Source organism: Bufo bufo, chromosome 1 (assembly GCF_905171765.1).
Source record: "Bufo bufo chromosome 1, aBufBuf1.1, whole genome shotgun sequence".
Lineage (NCBI taxonomy): Eukaryota > Metazoa > Chordata > Amphibia > Anura > Bufonidae > Bufo > Bufo bufo.
The window spans coordinates 549,950,195-549,964,420 of NC_053389.1; the positions used below are offsets into that span (position 1 = coordinate 549,950,195).

General features: G+C 42.4%; 1 protein-coding gene across 2 annotated transcripts in view; it reads right to left on the reverse strand.

Moving 5' to 3' along the window:
• The window catches only part of RELN (reelin), an 841,105-nt gene that overhangs the window by 338,039 nt on the left and 488,840 nt on the right, over positions 1-14,226 (reverse strand). The window lies entirely within an intron of this gene.

The window sequence follows — 14,226 nt, forward strand, 5'->3', positions numbered from 1 at the left end:
ATGGAGAGAGTTCAGAAAAGAGCTACTAAACTGGTACATGGATTGCAGGATAAAACTTACCAGGAAAGATTAAAGGACCTTAACATGTATAGCTTGGAAGAAAGACGAGGCAGAGGGGATATGATAGAAACTTTTAAATACATAAAGGGAATCAACAAGGTAAAAGAAGAGAGAATATTTAAAAGAAGAAAAACTGCTACAAGAGGACATAGTTTTAAATTAGAGGGGCAAAGGTTTAAAAGTAATATCAGGAAGTATTACTTTACTGACAGAGTAGTGCATGCATGGAATAGCCTTCCTGCAGAAGTGGTAGCTGCAAATACAGTGAAGTAGTTTAAGCATGCATGGAATAGGCATAAGGCCATCCTTTATATAAGATAGGGCCAGGGGCTATTCATAGTATTCAGTATATTGGGCAGACTAGATGGGCCAAATGGTTCTTATCTGCCGACACATTCTATGTTTCTAAGTGTCAACAGTAAGTTTGTGTTGAAGTCATTGATTATTTTGCTCTTCCTCTGATCCGTCAGAACAATAACCCACAAAAACTGATAGAGGGTGGTAACAGCATGAGTCCACAGAGTGGCCCTATGACATAGTGGTGAGGTGGAAGCAGCATGAGGAGACCACCAAGTGGCACAATGAAAGGGTCTGCAGGTGGCGGCAGCATCAGGAGGCCACAGAGTGGCACAATGACAAAGTGGAGATGACAGCAGCAGTATGATTAGGCCACAGAGTGGCAAGGTGACATAGTGTGGAGATGGCAGCAACAGCAGCAGCATGATACCACAGAGTGGCATGGTGACATAGTGTGGACATGGCTGCATCAGGAGGCCACAGAGTGGCAAGGTGACATAGTGTGGAAATGGCCGCAACAGCAGCATGATACCACATAGTGACAAGGTGACATAGTGTGGACATGGCAGCATCAGGAGGCCACAAAGTGGCAAGGTGACATAGTGTGGAGATGGCAGCAACAGCAGCAGCATGATACCACAGAGTGGCAATGTCACGGAGAGCTCTGTGCGAGGTTCCAGGAGGCGGGGACGGCCGGGGCGGGCTCACGTCATCAGCGTGCCCGGCATCGCCCCTTTCCCGTGGTAACCACAATAGGTCTGAGCGCCGAGCTGCTCACTCAGCGCTTGGCTGCATTGGAACTCAGGAGTCATGTGGCGCTGGCCACGTCACATGACTTCACTTTTGCCCTATTTAAACAGGCAATCTGCCGGCCACAGATTGCCTGTTATTGAGGTCCTTCCTGTTATTACTTACCTGGTTTGTTGTTCTCTTGCTCGTGTTATACTTCCCGTCCGTCTCATCCCTTGGTCTTGGCGTTCCCTCCTGGTTCGGACTTCGGCTTCCTCCTGACGATTCTCTGCTTGCTCCTCTGGTACCTTGCTGCTCTCTTGGTTATAGACTCGGTTAGTACGACTGCTCTGTTGTGTGTTTCGTCTGTCTTCCGTGCACTTATCCTAGTTGAGGGTTTGTCGACCAGTTGTCCCTTGTCACTAGGACTTGCGAGGCAAGTAGGCAGGGACAGGGGTGCAGGTTGAGCTCAGTGGTCACTTCCTCCACTCCCTGTGTGTGTGACAGAATAACAGGCCTAAATTACCACTGTTACCATGAATCCTTTAGTTACCCTGACAGAGCATGTATCTAATTTGACTCAGATGGTTCAGGAATTGGGGGAGAAACTCAGTTTACACGCGACAGGACAGAGTGCCTCCACTCCACATTCACCTAGTCATCTTATGGAGCCCCAGATAAAGCTTCCGGAACCATTTTCTGGTGACCGTAAAAAGTTTCTGTCCTTCAAAGAGAACTGTAAGCTTTAATTCAGGTTACGCCACTTGTCATCCAGCTCTGAGAGTCAACGAGTAGGCATAATTATCTCCCGACTACAGAGGGATCCCCAGGATTGGGCTTTTTCCTTGCCTTCCGATGCTAGTTGTCTCAGATCCATCGAGGGGTTCTTTCAGGTCTTGGGAACCTTGTATGATGAACCTGACAGGGCCATGGTAGCTGAAACCGCTCTTAAAGCTCTGGTTCAGAGAGATCAACCTGCAGAAGAGTATTGCACCCAGTTCAAAATGGTGTGTTCCCTCTGGCTGGAATGAACCAGCCCTTAAAAGCCAGTTCAGGTCAGGGTTGTCCGAGAATCTTAAAGACCTATTAGTAAACTATCAGCTTCCTGAGACATTGGAGGAGACTATGACACTCGCTGTTCGACTTGACAGACGTGTTAGGGAGAGACGGCAGAAACATTTGCTTTTTCTCCAGGAGACGGTCCAGCCAGAGGTCTGTCCTATGAGCAGAGCCGATATCTCTTCTGAGGAACCCATGCAGGTCGGGATGACTCAGAGATCAGCGTCGCCGACATGGGGCTTGTTTCTATTGTGGAGACTCAGACATTGGATTAACCAGTGCTCCAGGAAGCCTTCCTCCAGTAAATCGACCAAGACGGGGGAGCCTAAGAACCAGTTATATCCAAACGTGGTCAAGAATAAGGTATTAGTACCTATTACTATCTCCATGGGTAATAACAAATGTTCTGGTAATGCTTTTATCGACTCTGGTTCTGCTGCCAACTTTATTGATCATAAATTTGCACTAGGGTTGGGCATTTCGATTTTGACACTACCCACTCCCATCCACATCATGGCGATCGATTCCACCCCCTGGTGAGTGGTACCATGAAGTATTTCACCTCTGACATATTCTTGACTGTGGGGGTGTGTAATTCCGAAATATGCTCCTTGTTAGTTCTTGAAAACTTACCAGTAGAGGTAGTACTGGGGATGCCTTGGCTCCAGTTACATAATCCCATTATTGACTGGACCAAGGGTGAACTGGTAAAATGGGGGTTAAATGCAACTCGTGCTTGTCTGTGGTGCAAGCTGGGGTCTCAGCACAATCCGATACATTGCCTCTACTCATTAAGAAATATATGGATGTGTTCTCCTCATCAGACCCCGAGAGTCTACCACCCCATAGGTCTTACGATTGCGCCATTGAATTGGTAGAGGGTGCCAGGTTTCCCAAGGGACGCATCTATAATCTTTCTAGGCCTGAACGCAAAGCCATGGAGGATTATGTTAAGGAGAGTCTCAGTAAGGGGCACATTAGGCCTTCTGTATCTCCTATGGGGGCGGGATTTTTCTTTGTCAAAAAGAAAGATGGACGCCTCAGACCTTGTATCGATTATCAGGATTTAAATAAGATTACGATTAAGAATCAATACTCCCTCCCCTTGATTCTTAATTTGTTCAGTCGAACTTAGAAAAAGCTCAAAACAGTATTAAAATTAAAGCTAATAAGAAACGTTCTAAAAGGTATGGATTTTTTAGGTTGGGGAGAAGGTGTGGCCATCTTCAAAAAATTTGCCTCTTAAGGTGGCCTCCAAAAAGTTTGCACCTCGCTTTATAGGTCCATACGAGATTACGGAGATAATTAACCCAGTATCTTTTAGGTTGAAACTGCCCGAGTCTTTCCACATTCATGACGTCTTCCACAAATCTCTGCTTAAAAGACATGTTGCACCTGTTGTTCCTTCACAGTCCGCTCCGCCACCGATACTGGTTAATGATTCCGTAGTTTGTGGTTTCCAAGATACTGGATGTCAGGAGAGTCCGTAACTCTTTACAATACCTGGTGCACTGGAAAGGCTAAGGACCGGAGGAAAGGTCCTGGGTACCAGCTAAGGATGTTCATGCCTCTAGACTTGTTAAAAAATTTAATGTCGAACATTCTGAGAAACTGTCGCCTGGGGCCTTGGGTACGGTGGCCCCGCGTAAAAGGGGGGGTACTGTCACGGTGCGCTCTGTATGGGGTTCCAGGAGGCGGGGACAGCGGGGGCGCACTCGCGTCATCAGTGCCCCCCACGTCGCCCGTTCCCGTAGTAACCACTGCTCACTGCTCACTCGGCATTTGGCTGGATTGGAACTCAGTAGTCATGACTCCACTGGCGCCATATTTAAACAGGCAATCTGCCTGCGATTACTTACCTGGTTTGTTGTTCTCCTGCTCGTGTTATACTTCCCATCCGTCTCATCCCTTGGTCTTGGCGTTCCCTCCTGGTTCTGACTTCGGCTTCCTCCTGACGAGCCTCTGCTTGCTCCTCTGGTACCTTGCTGCTCTCTTGGTTATAGACTCAGTTCGTACGACTGTTCTGTTGTGTGTTTCGTCTCTCTTCCCTGCACTTATCCTAGTTGAGGGTTTGTCGACTAATTGTCCCTTGTCACTAGGACTTGTGAGGCAAGTAGGCAGGAACAGGGGTGCAGGTTGAGCTCAGTGGTCACTTCCCCAACTCCCTGTGTGTGTGTGTGACAGGCAAGGTGACAAAGTGTGGACATAGCAGCATCAATAGGCCACAAAGTGGCACGGTGACATAGTGTGGAGATGGCAGCATCAGGAGGCCACAGAGTGGCATAGTGACATAGTGTGGACATGGAAGAAACAGCAGCAGCAGCATGATACCACAGAGTGGCATGGTGAAATAGTGTGGATATGGATGATATAATCTGATGCATCAGGCATTGGTGGGTGGAAATTCTGGCTGATCCACGCCTGATTCATCATGACAAAAGTAAGTCTCTACACATTTTGGGTGGACAGGCGAGTTCTTCTTGGGGAAACTATGGCCCCCGCCGCACTAAACACCCGGTCTGATGCCACACTACTGGCCGGGCTGGACAGCTTTTCCAGGGCAAACTCGGCCAGTTGCGGCCAGTCTGGCTGCCCAGTAGTCCAGCGGATCTTCTATGACAGCTGGCAGGGTGCTGTCAAAATATGCCACCACCTGCTGGTTCACGTCCTGCTCTAGGTCTACCTGCTGCTGCTGCTGCTGAGTAGTTTCTTCACTATGCGGGTGAAGAAAGCTGCTCAACAGCGACTCTAGACTCAGGCTGCTGGTGCTGCTGTCACTTGCGACAAAATCGAAGATCCAGTCAACTAATCAAGAACCGCTGAGTTGCTGGTCAAGACACGACCGCTAGCTGACATGTGGACCTGAGGCCCTGGGAAGAAACCCCTGCTGCCACGACCCCTTACCCTGCTACAACCTGTGCCTGCACCAGAATCATTTACGCCTCTAACACTCCCCTGTGCAGAGCCTGGCACTTCTCTGTCGTACATACCTCTAGCTGATCTAAATTAAAAGCACCTCTAAAAGCGCCAAATATATATTTCTTTTTTTACTGAGATAGGCAACTAAAGGATTTGAAATTGGCAACAAAATGATTTCAGCGTAAATAACAGCAAAAGTGAACTGCGTCTATATTTCTCGTATTGGATTAAACAGGCCACTAAACGATTTCTAAGTAAATAACATAAAAAGTGAACTGCGAATATTTTTCTCTAGAAATATGACAAGAAAAGCTTTTAGTGCAAACACCAAATGTGAACTGCGTCTATTTTTCTCGCATTGTAGTGAAATATGACAAGAAACGCTTTCAGCGCAAATAACCCCAAATGTGAACTGCATCTATTTTTTTCATATTGTAGCAAAATATGACAAGAAACGCTTTCAGCGCAAATAACACCAAATGTGAACTGTGTCTATTTTTCTCCTATTGTAGTGAAATATGACAAGAAAAGCTTTTAGTGCAAATAACACCAAAAATGAACTAAGTCTATTTTTCTCTAGAAATATGGCAATAAATGCTTTTAGCACAAATAACACCAAATGTGAACTATTTTTCTCGTATTATAGTGAAATATGGCAATAAATGCTTTTAGTGCAAATACCACCAAATGTGAACTGCGTCTTTTTTTCTCATATTGTAGTGAAATATGACAATAAATGCTTTTAGGGCAAATAACAGCAAATATTAACTTTGTCTATTTTTCTCGTATGATAGCGAAATATGACAAGAAACACTTTCAGTGCAAATAACCCCAAATGTGAACTGCGTCTATTTTTCTCATATTGTGGTAAAATATGACAAGAAACGCTTTCAGCGCAAATAACAACAAATATCAACTGCGTCTATTTTTCTCGTATTGTAGTGAAATATGACAATAAGTGCTTTTAGGGCAAATAACACCAAATATGAACTAAATCTATTTTTCTCTTTTTCTCTAGAACTAGGGCAATAAGCGCTTTTAGTGCATATAACACCAAATGTGAACTGCGTCTATTTTTCTCGTATTGTAGTGAAATATGACAAGAAACTCTTTTAGCGCAAATAACACCAAATGTGAACTGCGTCTATTTTTCTCGTATTGTAGTGAAATATGACAAGAAACTCTTTTAGCGCAAATAACACCAAATGTGAACTGCATCTATTTTTCTCGTATTGTAGTGAAATATTACAAGAAAAGCTTTTAGCGCAAATAACAGCAAATATGAACTTAGTCTATTTTTCTCATATTGTAGTGAAATATGACAAGAAACACTTTCAGTGCAAATAACCCCAAATGTGAACTGCGTCTATTTTTCTCATATTGTGGTAAAATATGACAAGAAACGCTTTCAGCGCAAATAACAACAAATATGAACTGCATCTATTTTTCTCGTATTGTAGTGAAATATGACAATAAGTGCTTTTAGGGCAAATAACACCAAATATGAACTAAATCTATTTTTCTCTTTTTCTCTAGAAATAGGGCAATAAGCGCTTTTAGTGCATATAACACCAAATGTGAACTGCGTCTATTTTTCTCGTATTGTAGTGAAATATGACAAGAAACTTTTAGCACAAATAACACCAAATGTGAACTGCATCTATTTTTCTTGTATTGTAGTGAAATATTACAAGAAAAGCTTTTAGCGCAAATAACAGCAAATATGAACTTAGTCTATTTTTCTCATATTGTAGTGAAATATGACAAGAAACACTTTCAGTGCAAATAACACCAAATGTGAGCTGTGTCTATTTTTCTCCTATTGTAGTGAAAAATGACAAGAAAAGCTTTTAGTGCAAATAACACCAAATCTGAACTGCGTCTATTTTTCTCATATTGTAGTGAAATATGACAATAAACGCTTTTAGGGCAAATAGCAAATATGAACTTAGTCTATTTTTCTCTAGAAATATGGCAATAAACGCTCTTACCGCAAATAACACCAAATGTGAACTGTGTCTATTTTTCTCGTATTGTAGTGAAATATGGTAATAAACGCTTTTAGCGCAAATAACACCAAATGTGAACTGCGTCTATTTTTCTCGTATTGTAGTGAAATACGACAAGAAATGCTTTTAGCGCAAATAACAGCAAATATGAACTTAGTCTATTTTTCTCTTTTTCTTTAGAAATATGGCAATAAACGCTTTTAGCGCAAATAACAACAAAAGTGATCTGCGTTAATATTTCTCGTATTGTATTGAAATAGGCCACTAAATGATATCAGCACAGTTAACAGCAAAAGTGGCCTGCGTATATATTTATCTTTTTCCACAGATAAAAGCCACTAAAGACTTTAACATAGCACTTGCACCTCAATAACTAATTGCTGGAATTACAGAGCTCTATTATGAGACTATATGGATCCCCCAAGTAATGTTTCTCTGCACTTGTAAATCTTTTTTTTTACAATTAGGATTTTCCCTAGCATCTGCACATGTCTCTCCCTGCCTGTGAAATGATTCCTCTCACTATCCTTTCCCTGCACTAGTAAATCGCTTCATTCCTTTTTTTTTTTACAATTAGTATTTCTTTCACTCTCCCTAGCAGCTGCATACACGTATGTCCCTAAACAAAGTACGATAGTGAATGGCAGACTCTAAGATGGCCGCCGTATTTATAGGGCTGTGACATCACCGGGCTGGCTGGCTGCTGATTGGCTGTATGCATGGCATTATGGGTCATCCCGCCTTCCCAGAGTTCCTTGCCCCATATCTTAACACGTGTAGCCGCCATTTTAGCCGCCATTGTAGCCGGCTAGCCGCCATGTTAGGAAAAATTGCGGTTCGTTACCACGAAGTGCAAGGAAATTCGCATTCGTTCAGAATCTAATTTTTCCTGAAATTCGGAACGAATTCGACTTCATCAGCTTTGATTCGCTCATCTCTAATTAGGATAATTGTTTCAAAATGCCACTCTGGACATTACATTACTGTTGCTACACACTACTGAAAGAGGACTTGTCACCCCAAAATGCAGTGCAGTCTGCAGGCTATAGAGCAGAAGGATTGATATATAGTTTTGTGGGAAAAGATTCAGTAAAACATTTATATCTCTGGTATTTCTGACTTCATTGTTCTCGTGGGAGTTGTTATTAGTGATTGACAGCATTGTCTGTGTAAATTCTGTATATATAGCTAGCTGTCCGTCACTGCCATACAAAAGGGTGGTCTTAAGTTCAGAACGAGCACAGATATAAATGTATAAAATAAAAGTTTTACTGAATCTTTAATTAAAATATACAGGGTGGGCCATTTATATGGATACACCTTAATAAAATGGGAATGGTTGAAGATATTAACTTCCTGTTTGTGGCACATTAGTATATGTGAGGGGGGAAACTTTTCAAGATGGGTGGTGAACATGGCAGCCATTTTGAAGTTGGCCATTTTGAATCCAACTTTTGTTTTTTCAATAGGAAGAGGGTCATGTGACACATCAAACTTATTGGGAATTTCACAAGAAAAACAATGCTGTGCTTGGTTTTAACGTAACTTTATTCTTTCATGAGTTATTTACAAGTTTATGACCACTTATAAAATGTGTTCAATGTGCTGCCCATTGTGTTGGATTGTCAATGCAACCCTCTTCTCCCACTCTTCACACACTGATAGCAACACAGCAGGAGAAATGCTAGCATAGGCTTCCAGTACCAGTAGTTTCAGGTGCTGCACATCTCGTATCTTCACAGCATAGACAATTGCCTTCAGATGACCCCAAAGATAAATGTCTAAGGGGGTCAGATCGGGAGACCTTGGGGGCCATTCAACTGGCCCACGACGACCAATCCACTTTCCAGGAAACTGTTCATCTAGGAATGCTCGGACCTGACACCCATAATGTGGTGGTGCACCATCTTGCTGGAAAAACTCAGGGAACGTGCCAGCTTCAGTGCATAAAGAGGGAAACACATCATCATGTAGCAATTTCGCATATCCAGTGGCCTTGAGGTTTCCATTGATGAAGAATGGCCCTACTATCTTTGTACCCCATATACCACACCATACCATACATTTTTTTGTTCCAACAGTCTTGGAGGGATCTATCCAATGTGGGTTAGTGTCAGACCAATAGCGGTGGTTTTGTTTGTTAACTTCACCATTCACATAAAAGTTTGTCTCATCACTGAACAAAATCTTCTGCGTAAACTGAGGGTCCTGTTCCAATTTTTGTTTTGCCTATTCTGTAAATTCAGTGCGCCGATCTGGGTCATCCTCGTTGAGATGCTGCAGTAGCTGGAGTTTGTAAGGGTGCCATTTGTGAGTAGCTAATATCCGCCGAAGGGATGTTCGACTAATGCCACTCTCCAGTGACATGCGGCAAGTGCTACGCTGTGGGCTCTTGCTGAATGAAGCTAAGACAGCCACTGATGTTTCTTCATTAGAGACAGATTTCATGCGTCCACATTTTGGCAAATCCAACACTGAACCAGTTTCACGAAACTTAGCAAGCAGTTTGCTAACTGTAGCATGGGAGATGGGTGGTCTCGTAGGGTGTCTTGCATTGAAATCTGCTGCAATGACCCGGTTACTGTGTTCACCAGACATCAACACAATTTCTATCCGCTCCTCACGTGTTAACCTCGGCGACATGTCAATGGCTGTAAACAAAGAGAAACTTGTAAATAACTCATGAAAGAATAAAGTTACGTTAAAACCAAGCACACCATTGTTTTTTGTGTGAAATTCCCAATAAGTTTGATGTGTCACATGACCCTCTTCCTATTGAAAAAACAAAAGTTGGATTCAAAATGGTCGACTTCAAAATGGCCGCCATGGTCACCACCCATCTTGAAAAGTTTCCCCCCTCACATATACTAATGTGCCACAAACAGGAAGTTAATATCACCAACCATTCCCATTTTATTAAGGTGTATCCATATAAATGGCCCACCCTGTATATCAATCTGCTCAGCTCCTCCTGCTCTATAACATGCTGCCTGCAGACTGAATTTTGTTGTGACAGGTTCTCTCGAAGTACAAAGAGAGTTACTTCCCATTGAAATGTACAGCATACAGTTACACAGTATATTACAATACTTGTACTCTACTTAAAGGCCCCTATTGTTTTGAGAGACATTATTATTAAGAATTAATTTATGCATTATCTCGGCATTAAACGGTTTCTTTTGTTTTGGTGTCATGTACTGTATAGGCAAGAACTGAAGAAGGCTCCCTTAGGCACATATTACAGGTAGAGTGAGCAGATACCCCTGCTACCTCTCAAGAATTTCCTTTGGAAATCACAGAAGTGCTATGTATTTATTGCAGCCTCTTTTTCATCCAGTCTCAGATAATGTCCCCCTTGACATCTGACCTAGAGTGGCAGGTTTTATTGTGGCTTTCAGTGAGCTTTCACTTGTCTACTCTATATCATGTGAGTCTGAGTTAATGACAACCATGGCTGTTCTATGCACAGCACTACTATATAATTTGGGAGTCACAGCTCTAAGTGGCATTTAAATCCCATTGTGGAAAAAGAGAAAGGTCCACTGGGAAATGAATCTGTTAAAGAATACAGATGACATAAATGCTTGATTTACTTGGCAGTCAATTAAGACTGCCACACTCTCTTTCTGGTTCACTGGCTATAAATATGCTCCATTTACTCCAAGGGAAGTAGATGTCTCTCCATTCACCCAAACGCTAACCCAGGATTGCAATTTATGACATGTGAGCAATATACAAAATGATGCTTCCTGGAAAGAAGTAATTGATTAGTTAAGCTTTATTTATCTTAAAGCTAATATTTCTTGAAAGGCAACATTAGAAATTTTGCCCCTTGAAAACTGTTTTCTCACTAAGGTAAAACACTCATATTGTACTGTCTACTATGTGAGAAGATACAATTCCTATTATCTGCTCATTGACACATAAATGTGCATTATCTTTAAAGGAAATTTTGTTTAACCGTTTCCGATCACAGCTTATGTCATTTACACCCTAATACAAATTGCCACTGTCCATAACCACTTCAATATCCATTCTTCCACTGGTAACCCTTTTACCACTAGCCCACTACCCTGGGACTGAAGTCATTAGGGCTGATTGTTTTATATGGACAGCCTGGGCCTAATGTTAGGGAACCTTAGGTATACCCTAACAGATGCCAGTGCATTTTGTATGCATAGGCAATAATGTAATGTGATAAAGATATATGACATAGGAGCCTTGGTGTCATGCCCTGCTCAGGTTATGTGCGGAGGTCTGCCAGGTTAGCAGCACGTGTGTAGTTTTTTGTTTTGGAGTTGAGCTGTATCTGCCTCCCTTCAGGTGCACTGGGTGGGGTCGTTTGTATGAGTTTAAATTACGCCCCTTCCCAGTGTCCTGTGCGGGTTATAGCTTCTATCTTGCTCAGTGGAAGGAAGGAAGGAAGGAAGGAAAGAAGGATTTGCTGTATCTGCTCTGTGACAAGATAAGTTGGTTTTGCTTTCTTGTGTGTGTTCTGTCTAGGCTGTTAGAGAGACGCCTGCCTCCTCCAGGTCTGAGGAAGCAAGCTGTCTCTTTCCCCCTGTCACCATCTTAGGGATTTTAGGGAATCTTCAGCCTTAGGCACGGGGGCATGTTTATTCCCACCTCTAGGGTTTGAACGTGGGCACAGAAGTCTAGGGAGAGCTGGTAGGGATTTGTTAGGAGGTGACCTTTATCCCCAGCTTCTGGCCTAGACACTGGTTTGTGTATTTCTGTTGTATCTTGTATCCTGTCCAGTGTTGAACAGGGGGTTGAACAGCTTCTTTAAAAGGAGTCTGCCACCTACAAAACGGCTATAAAAGTAATCATACCACCAGGTAGGGTAAGTGCCCAGATATACAGGGAGTGCAGAATTATTAGGCAAGTTGTATTTTTGAGGATTAATTTTATTATTGAACAACAACCATGTTCTCAATGAACCCAAAAAACTCATTAATATCAAAGCTGAATATTTTTGGAAGTAGTTTTTAGTTTGTTTTTAGTTTTAGCTATTTTAGGGGGATATCTGTGTGTGCAGGTGACTATTACTGTGCATAATTATTAGGCAACTTAACAAAAAACAAATATATACCCATTTCAATTATTTATTTTTACCAGTGAAACCAATATAACATCTCAACATTCACAAATATACATTTCTGACATTCAAAAACAAAACAAAAACAAATCAGTGACCAATATAGCCACCTTTCTTTGCAAGGACACTCAAAAGCCTGCCATGGATTCTGTCAGTGTTTTGATCTGTTCACCATCAACATTGCGTGCAGCAGCAACCACAGCCTCCCAGACACTGTTCAGAGAGGTGTACTGTTTTCCCTCCTTGTAAATCTCACATTTGATGATGGAACACAGGTTCTCAATGGGGTTCAGATCAGGTGAACAAGGAGGCCATGTCATTAGATTTTCTTCTTTTATACCCTTTCTTGCCAGCCACGCTGTGGAGTACTTGGACGCGTGTGATGGAGCATTGTCCTGCATGAAAATCATGTTTTTCTTGAAGGATGCAGACTTCTTCCTGTACCACTGCTTGAAGAAGGTGTCTTCCAGAAACTGGCAGTAGGACTGGGAGTTGAGCTTGACTCCATCCTCAACCCGAAAAGGCCCCACAAGCTCATCTTTGATGATACCAGCCCAAACCAGTACTCCACCTCCACCTTGCTGGCGTCTGAGTCGGACTGGAGCTCTCTGCCCTTTACCAATCCAGCCACGGGCCCATCCATCTGGCCCATCAAGACTCACTCTCATTTTATCAGTCCATAAAACCTTAGAAAAATCAGTCTTGAGATATTTCTTGGCCCAGTCTTGACGTTTCAGCTTGTGTGTCTTGTTCAGTGGTGGTCGTCTTTCAGCCTTTCTTAGCTTGGCCATGTCTGAGTATTGCACACCTTGTGCTTTTGGGCACTCCAGTGATGTTGCAGCTCTGAAATATGGCCAAACTGGTGGCAAGTGGCATCTTGGCAGCTGCACGCTTGACTTTTCTCGGTTCATGGGCAGTTATTTTGCGCCTTGGTTTTTCCACACGCTTCTTGCGACCCTGTTGACTATTTTAAATGAAACGCTTGATTGTTCGATGATCACGCTTCAGAAGCTTTGCAATTTTAAGAGTGCTGCATCCCTCTGCAAGATATCTCACTATTTTTGACTTTTCTGAGCCTGTCAAGTCCTTCTTTTGACCCATTTGGCCAAAGGAAAGGAAGTTGCCTAATAATTATGCACACCTAATATAGGGTGTTGATGTCATTAGACCACACCCCTTCTCATTACAGAGATGCACATCACCTAATATGCTTAATTGGTAGTAGGCTTTCGAGCCTATACAGCTTGGAGTAAGACAACATGCATAAAGAGGATGATGTGGTCAAAATACTCATTTGCCTAATAATTCTGCACGCAGTGTATAACCATAGCTTCCTTGTGAAAATTCGTTCCTCTAATCCTAAGGAATGCTTCTTTTTATTTTTAAGCAATTTGGTGCACAATCGCTCCACTAGTAATACCAACTAATGTATCTCCCTCTTGTTTAACAGTGCCTGAGATTTCAGATCTGGTAGTGATGACGAAGGGAAAGTCAGGTACACTGAACAAAGCGACCACAGTGCACTGACCACCTTATGTGCATACAAATAATACAAAGCATACCTCAGGATCACAGGAACAAATTGTCAAAAGAAAGCTATGGTTTTGTTTAAGGGCACCTACAGCATGGCCGGCATGCTTACTTACTAAAACTGATTTTGAAGGAGACAGACTCCTTTTATGTTTATATGTATGTAAATAGTTAAATGAATGGGGGAATGGCAGGAAAGAAAACTGGCCAGTGACAGTTAGATACTGGTGGTATACAATGAATCATATCACATGAATAAGCATCCATCACATAAATGAACATATATGGCAGGAAAAAACACCCTTGCATGCTTATGTTAAAGTACTCCATGAAAGAAAATTCAACTCACTAAAGCTACAGTATACATATGAAGCAGAGTTAATAGTCACAGACATAACACGCTAACTAGAGGTGATAACTCACCAAGTGCGAATGTTAACCCTGCTACATCTGTATATACCATAAAAATGTCAGGGAGTGAGGTCATTTGTAATTTTTTAATCTCTCAGTTTTTGTGTCCATTGT